At 41.4% G+C, this 8,625-nt stretch overlaps 1 long non-coding RNA gene across 1 annotated transcript; it reads left to right on the top strand.

Annotated features, from left to right (window-relative positions):
• The first annotated feature begins 1,282 nt into the window (after positions 1-1,282).
• LOC138526582 (uncharacterized) lies at positions 1,283-2,179 on the top strand. Its single transcript, XR_011283635.1, has 4 exons — positions 1,283-1,525; positions 1,638-1,726; positions 1,815-1,897; positions 2,007-2,179. It is a non-coding gene; the product is annotated as an uncharacterized lncRNA (long non-coding RNA).
• Positions 2,180-8,625: the final 6,446 nt, after the last annotated feature.

Raw genomic sequence — 8,625 nt, 5'->3', positions numbered from 1 at the left:
CGGCCCAGCCGACCCCGGCAGAATTTCCCCCCCGACATTACAAATGTGGCAACTGCAGCGTGTGTCCTTTGACTGAAACAAAACATACTTCCAAATATGGGGCCAAGACGTGGACAATGAAAAGCCACACTAATTGTCGAACGAAAAAACGCCATTTATGTCAAAACATGCCCCTGTAATTTACTATACTTGGGCAAGACTACAAGGGAAGTCAGGGTGAGGATTGGTGAGCACCGGTCCTGCATCAGGAATCGCACACCGGACAAACCTTTGGTGGATCATTTTAACAAAAAGAACCATAAAGACACTGAAATGAAATGGTTTGTACTCCAAACCTTAGACACACAAACTAGAGGCAGTGACATTGCAAGTGTTTTACACAGTCTAGAACAAAGTTGGATTTATTCCTTAGATTCAGTCAAACATGGTCTGAACATTTCGGTTGAATGGAATATATTAAATAGCCAATAAAATAACAGAGCCCGGAGTTACCTCCCACTAGAACCGTAGATTTATGTTCTGCATTAGGAAGCGCCCAGTCCCAAGTGATTCACCACCGGGACCATTTTACAATATTGATGAATGTTGACAAGCGACTACCGTGCCTGACGAGGTAAGTAACAGCAAGTACATCTAGCACGCACGTTACACCATGTGATACACTTCGTGCATCACTAGTAGAATTACATGCAATTCTCTAGTTTTCCGAGATTACAGTTCTTACATCATCCATGAGTGCCTTTAGAGCATAAGGTAAGTAATCATTAATACGTCCAGAGAATAAGGAATTCCATGCAACATGCATTGTGCTTGTCTAACAGCAATGGCATGTAAAACTACAACAGGACTTCATTTCCCATAATGCTGTATAGACACGTGACCGGGACCACTTTTCAATAGTGATGTATGTTGACAAGCGACTACAGGGCCTGATGAGGTAAGTAATACAGAGTACATCTAGCACGCACTGTACACCATGTGATACACTTCGTGCATCACTAGTATAATTAAATGCGATTGAAAGCATAGTTTTCCGAGATTATAGTTTTTTACATCATCCATGAGTGCCTTTAGAGCACAAAAGGAGGTAAGTAATCACTAATACGTTCAGAACATAAGGTATTCCATGCAACATGCACTGTGCTTTATTAACAGCAAAGGCATGTTTTACAGCATTAGACTTCATCTCCCATAATGCTGTATAGACACGTGTCCAGGACCGGCATGCTATGCAGACACAGGCTCACATTGCTCAGCAACGAAAATAACACCATCTGAATAGAAGACACAGGTTCGCCTGTTGGAATTCTGCAGCCGGTGCGAGTCTTTGCTCCCTACCCGAGCTGACTTCACTGGATTGCACATTCCATGGGAGGTAATTGACACGTCTAATGGATGTTATTAATGCCACTGCCGCCCGAATAATTCCGCAACTGACACGGCCCCTCATTCCCTTGCAGCCCGAGTACGTGCACTCAGGCAGTGGTTGACCAGCAGTTACCGAGACACCCAGCGACCATTTCAAGTAAGCAATTTCTTCATCTTTATTTTTCATCGCGTTCAGCAACACCAAGGCCAGGACAGATCACACAGATAGTGACGTCACCCCTATTTGTTGTTTGTTTCCTCGTCTGCAGGTGCCCCACGATTAATTTACAGCATTGGGTGACACCTGTCTGGCCACGCGATTTATAGCGTAGGTCCTGTATGAAACACAAGTTTTACTGTAAGTACGAGCAATGTATGGCAGTTTTTGAGGAAACTTTAATTGTTAGATATCACACTGAGGTTTATGTCCTTACACTTTATTATAGGACATTACCTATGAAAAGCAGGAGCACACATGTCAGGATTCATTCCAACCTACCGTTCCTCGGCCCCTGGTATTCCAGAGGAGGTGAGTCGGTTCCACACAACTGAATGCTACAGTTGTTTGTTTACCATGAAAAGGGTTTTAAATCAACAGAGATGACAATATAGTTTTTTAAAATGTTTTACTCTTCCAGAATTGAGGCTCTTTAGCCATTCCCACCCCCACTCTTTGTGTTATGAAGAGGCAATGCGGAATCGGCGATTGCTCTCCGTCCTGAAGAAGGTTGACCTAAATCACCGGATAAGGGGACCCCCACCCATAGTGAGAGAACTCAACCGAAACATATGTTGACAACAGTTTTCTAAACCCGTGAATGTAGACAGAGGGTCACATTGTAAACTAATAAAGTGCTAAATTGACAATTGTTTGATTCCTTTTCTGTGATTTCAATGATCTATCACCAGTTTGTCCCAACATATTTGAACATGATAAATGTGTGTGAAAGTCATGAATGAATGATTGGTACATGGAGGGATGTGTTTTTTTGGTATATTGAGCTGAATTCATCAAAAATGTCTTTACATTTTTGTGACTGTATTTACACAAATATATATGATGCTATTATGATTTAAACAATATATAGGGGTCATCTCTGGTCTAGTCAGCCCAAACTTCTTCTATTTTGTTCAAATTGCCTGGAGGGCCGTAGACGATAATCATAATCATGCTTCCCTTATTTTTGCACCCACTATGTCCTTCCAGATCCTCTTCCATCCTTCCTTGTCGGCGCGCAATGGTGTGAAGAGAGCATCATAATGCCCCAGAACTTGCTCCACCAGGATAACAACTTCCTTTTCACTGAAGCTGGTAGCCCACTGCCTCTCTGCTGGGGGGTTGCCACTGATGCCAGAAGGTGTTGTGTCAGACATGGCAACCCCCGAGGCCGGTGTGGGTGGGCAATTGGGTCCTGGGGCTGCGCTGTGGAGTGATGGAACACCAGTCGGGAGTCTTCTGTTCCAGCAGGGGTGGTCATAGCAACTGGACCCCTGCAGATGGCTGATGTGCAGGAACCAAATGGCAGGGCACGGTGGCAGCAGGCAGGCAGGCAGCAGCAGATGGCTTGTGGGAGGCTGCTCTGGGCTCTGGGGGGCCGTAATTCAGCATTCTAGGCAGGAGTGTGGTCTTCTGTGTGTTGTCGCATGGCCAGCTTAATACGGAGGGATTTGGCATGTGAAAAACAGCACGTTTGCGTGAATTCCGAGGAAAGGCCCTTAACGCATAAGCGTGTAGGTGACGTAACCTGTGCGTGGGCATTTCCCTCGGCACGGGTTGATTGTCCCACGTGGGTTTCCATCGCTCTGTACGTGCGTTTTGTGGAAAGCGGTGCGTATGTTTTCCAGATGTTGGGGTGCACACGCGATTAGTTCACAGCGACTACAGTGCTACTTCTTCTTTTGGCATGGGTGTTGGCTACGCGCTCTTCTTCTACATGCAAGGCAGACGGTGAGTCGCACACATTATTTTTCCTACTGTGGGTGTCCCTGTTAGTCGTGTACCCCTATTTTTTCGGGCATACTAGCCTGCGTGTTGATCACATACACATTTTTTGTGTTCCTGGATGGCACAGCGTACTGCGTGTGTTTTTTTACATGCACGTGGGCTACAGGGATCACGTATCTCTTTTTCTTGCTTTTTTGGGATGCCTGAGCGTTGTGTGACACGTTATTTCTCCTATGGGGCCACAGAATGGGACATTCATTATAGTTGTATATACGTGTTTGTTGGTTTTGCACACTTTTATACTGCGCGGGGATGCTTCTGCTTGCCTTTGTGTGGCGGACGTGTTTAAGCCGGTACGAGTCTTTTGGCTTGCACGTGTTTCCCCTATTCCATTCCATGAATACGTGTAGTTTGCGTGCATGTTGGGGTTCAGTGTATCTCCCAGCAGTACTTCCCCAGTTACGCCCTTATTTTCATGCGTTGTTCCCCATTCCGTGTGTTCCGCCCCATTTTCCGCCCCCTTTTTGGTGTGTGTGCTAACATTGTGTGCTTTTGGTGTGTGCGTCACGCACAGCGCTCGGGATGTTGCAGTGACGTGTGCGCCCGTGTGCGCCATGCACAGATTTGGTGCACATCCCGGGTAATGCACACGCAGGCCCTTCCATGAATTGCGCGCGTGCGAATCGCACTTGGGCACCGGCTTTTTCACGCTTGCGCCACTAATTTCGGCACACATTTATTCCATGAATTACCCCCTATATCGGGGTGTTGTTGTTAATACAGGAACCTAATCATACATAAACAAAGGCAATGTCTGCAGCATGTACCATAGAAGTACAATGTTTTTAATCTAGTAATTTTCGATAGTAAAATAATGAATGCTACCTTTTAATAGTTTTGAGTAATGTTAAACATGGAATAAATAGCTCATTCAGGGAAACTAAAGTAAGGAAGAAAGAAACAGCATCACCAGAACATTTCAATAATATTAAAGTTCATCTTCAAGTATGCAAATGAATTATGTGTTTGAGGCCTGCTTACTGACCCATGAATGTGCATGATGAGCTGAGATAAAACCCTAAGAAGAGTACTTTAAGAACATACAACAAGGTTAATGTCTAGATATATATCACCTTTTGGATTTTCATATTCTGACTGTCAGTGAACAAAAACACCTGGTCTAGATATGTCAGTGAACAAAAACAATTGGTTATGTGATGTCATTAGTGATGTCATCAATGCCATGTCTGTTGTTATCTTTGATGTCCTCTGTGTTAGTCTTTGCAGTGCACTGTGGTGGGGTGAGTTATGGTATCTTAGTTTACCATAACTGGCAATTTTCTGTGTTTTTTCAGTTTAAATTGTAACAATAACGTCCCTTTACCAAAGTTTTTTCACTGAATTTTCTAGGTTTTTATTAGTGCAACTTAACCATAAGGTCTCTTCCACAAAGATGTTTCAATGAATTTCATAGGTTTTTACCAGTGCACCCTTAATTTGCTACCAGTTCCATATATTATACTCAATCACAAGGTAGCAGCTCCAGACTCCGTGGACAGTATGAAAGTCTGCGGACATCAGGTAGCATTCACAAATCCCAGAAGCACAAGAGAGAACAAAAAATGTTATGACCTTCAATCAAGAAACACACATACATAAAACAACATTGCTTATATTTACAACACCCAAATATATCTTTTTGTACAGAAGTGTCATTTGAAAATGTAGAAATTATGTTTTCATTCAGCACAGACTATGGTATAAGGCACCAAGCACACACCATAACTGTACAGCCCCTATTATCACTTCAGTACAAGTCTTCATACAGACTCACAAACACCAGGCACACATTCCAAAACAATCTCTTACGAAATAGTAAGTAGACTGTATTTATTTCTCTATTGTTGTCATTCATTAGATAAACATTTCATATAAGCAAAAAGCACAATTTTTTATTGCCACAGAAATGGCAAACACACTTAAGAGGTTGGAAGAAAGCTTTCCAAAAGAAGAAATGAGTGATGATGACATCACACATGGTAAACTATACATCTTTCAGTATAAACAAATAATTGGCTGGCTAATGCTGTCCTTAAGCAAAACGCCACGAAGTGGGCAGTTATATTGAAGATTTTGTTTGACAAAGTGTGTTACTCCTAGGTGATCGCGACCTGAGGCAAAAGGCAGTGTTGGTGCCAGTTTTAAAAAAAATTGATCTTGGTGTGCCTGTTACTTATAGGTTGCTTTCCCTTTTGGACTCTACTGGGAAATGTTTTGCTTATTTCGTGCTAGGTCCCTTACAGCATTGGGTGGACGAAGCTAATATTTTAAGCTTCAAACAGACAGTGTTTCACCCGGGGTGTGGTACCTGTCACAATATAAACCTTATAGACTCTCTTTATAGGGAAGCATCGTCTCTCGGGGGGACTGCATTCTAATCCGGGCAGCCTTTGACAGTGTGTGCCGTGAACATTTGTGGGGTAAGATGGACCAATGTGGTTGCCCTGATTGGTTATTGAGCATCCTGAAGGGTCTACACTACGACACAATGGTGCAGATAAGGCTGGATGGCCAGGGTGAATAAACATTACTTGTGGCGACAAATATGGGAGGTAAGCAGGGATGCACTCTGTCACCTTTTTTGTACAGCATATGCACGGCTGACCTCCAACTATTGTATAATCAGGCCATAGGTTGTTGCCCTAAAGTGGGGGGGAGGAATGTCTCATGTATGCTATACATGGACGATCTTGTAGTATTTAATCATACATTTAGTGGAGCAAGGCTAATATTTGAGGAGTTGGTTGAGTACACTGTGGTCAATGATTTATGCATAAATATGGAAAATACCAAGGTCATGGCGGTTGCCCCTAAGATGATAAAATGTCAGGTGTTTAATACTAGTCTTGGTGTGCTAGAAAAGATGAGAAAGTACTCATACCTTGGCTTGGAAATGAGCCCATCTAGATCCTATCATTATATAAATGAATCTAAAAGTATGAGCTAAACGCCTGACACACCTGATAGGCAAGTTAGCAAACCATACGGCGGGCTATTACCCTTTAAACCCAATGCCTGTGTTTGATGGTCATCTATGGCCTTGTTGCCCTTGCTGTGGTGGTTTTCTGGTGGCTCCATACTATCAAGGGATATTCCTGGAAAAGGATCCTTAAACTGCCATCATCAACACCATTTCAGTTTAGAAGGTTGGAGCTTGGTCTGGTATCTGTAAAAGGCCAGGCTATGGCCAGACAGGGGATGTTGTATTTAAAAACAAACTCTAGCTCGAAATGCCTAACACTTGCTTTGATGGTAACACCTGAAGGCTCTAAAAGGACGACTAAAGGTAAAGACTTCAATAACTTGATTTACAAGTTTTGTGTAAATATGGCTTGGACACCAGATTTTAAACGTGATACCAGTCTTACCACCGTGAAAAATTTATTAAAATAAAACTAAAATAGTGGGACTGCACCAACAATTATTCTCACCTTTCAACTTATGCAGATGTTACAAATGTAACATATTCGTACCATAGGGCACAATGGTACTTGATACAGTGTCCATGCCCCACCGTTAGGTGGTTTCTATTGAAACTAAGCACTAACCAACTTACTTTTTTGGCAACCTGTGGGGCAAGGTATAACATCCTGCATCAGGAACGGACCTGTCACATCTGTAATAGCTGGGTCTTTTTGGAGACAGCACAATATCTGTTTACGGAGAGTTCTTATTTAGGTCCTGCCATTATGACTACGCTAGCTAGCTTTTTGCACAGTTACAAATCCATAAAACTAGACTCTTCTTGGACTTATTATCTTAACACAGAGAACGAAAGGGTACAGCTAGCTTTGTACAGATTGTGGGGTATCACCAGGAACCTATTACCTAAGGAAGTATGGTTCATTAGTTTGTGGTGTGTAATATGTTGATGACTGGATTCCCTTAGTTGATAATTGTCACTTATCTCAACTGATTCAAATTGTACAAGCCTTAGATGGCTTGCACTTTTAATATTTATAATATTAAAGATATAAAATATTTGATATACATTAGGAATCTCTCCTGTGGGAATCCACCTATGGTATTAAAGCTCCTGATTGCTAAATTTCCTGATTGCTGATTACAACCTTAGGTCTAATGTATGCTTAAGATTTTTAGTGCAAGAGGAAAGGAGTGTTGCTCTTGATTAATGAAATTGGTTCGGTCTCACATATTAATGTATTATAAGATGTTTTAATCAATGTTGAATGTTAGTTTGCTTTGATAATCTATCGATAGATGTATAGTTATGATTAAAATGATATTCAAATTTGTAAAAGTTTAAGTACTAAATACGAAACAAATACAAACAAATTGGAATACTACAAATAATCACCAGAAGCTGCTACTGAAGTACTCAGAGTTCTGAAACTAATCAAAGTGCTCCTCATAGGTGAAGTAAGCATGGTTTCCAACCTCATGTTGGATTTTAATCATCACAGAATGCAAGAAGTCCTAAAAAGACTACAAAGAACTGTTTAGCAGAAAACACATTATTGTTTTCAGAGACCTCCTACAGTCAACACCAGTATAATGTTGACCTACGTTCAAAACATTACGACACAAACAATGACGTGACACACTCGGTAGCATTGGCAATGCAAATGTCTAGAAACATTTTCACTACAGAGAACAAACTCAAAACATTCATCAGTCTACAGATCTCACCTATGCTAACATTTTTAAAAACATTATAACAGGTCTTCTTACTAAAGATGCAAAATCAATCTTAAATACTAGACTAGTCCATGAGATAAATGGGCAAAACACATCTGCTCCTGATGTCATGGAACAGTTAACTCAACAAAATATAATGTGCATGTCCTTAATGCCAACCTCTGCGAGCTGTAGTAAATTCAATGATGCAATGTTGAAAAAAGAAATGCAACCCATACTGCATATCAGCTCCACAGACACACTAGAAGTGCACATCATGACACTCCTTATGTGTTAACAAGCCGCATGATGACTAAATAACTTAGAAAAATGTGTCTCCAGCAGAGCTGGATTGGAAAATGTATTAACTCTGTGTCTAAATTGTAAAGTAATTCTAAAACATAATCTTCACGTAGTAAAAAGTTTAGTCAATGGAACAATTGGTAGAGTTGTTGGCTTCCAAAGATATCCACATGACAACAAAATTCAGTTTGTCAACATTAACTTTGACAAACTTGCAGAAGCTAAAATAAAATAGGCTGTACAATAGCACGTGTCCTTCTTTTCAAAGATATGTACGTACACAGAGAACAATTTGCTCTATCTCTTGCATA

The sequence above is a fragment of the Ambystoma mexicanum genome, chromosome 7p, assembly GCF_040938575.1.
Source record: "Ambystoma mexicanum isolate Mex_15411 chromosome 7p, UKY_AmexF1_1, whole genome shotgun sequence".
Lineage (NCBI taxonomy): Eukaryota > Metazoa > Chordata > Amphibia > Caudata > Ambystomatidae > Ambystoma > Ambystoma mexicanum.
This window is presented reverse-complemented; position numbering and strand designations above follow the sequence as displayed.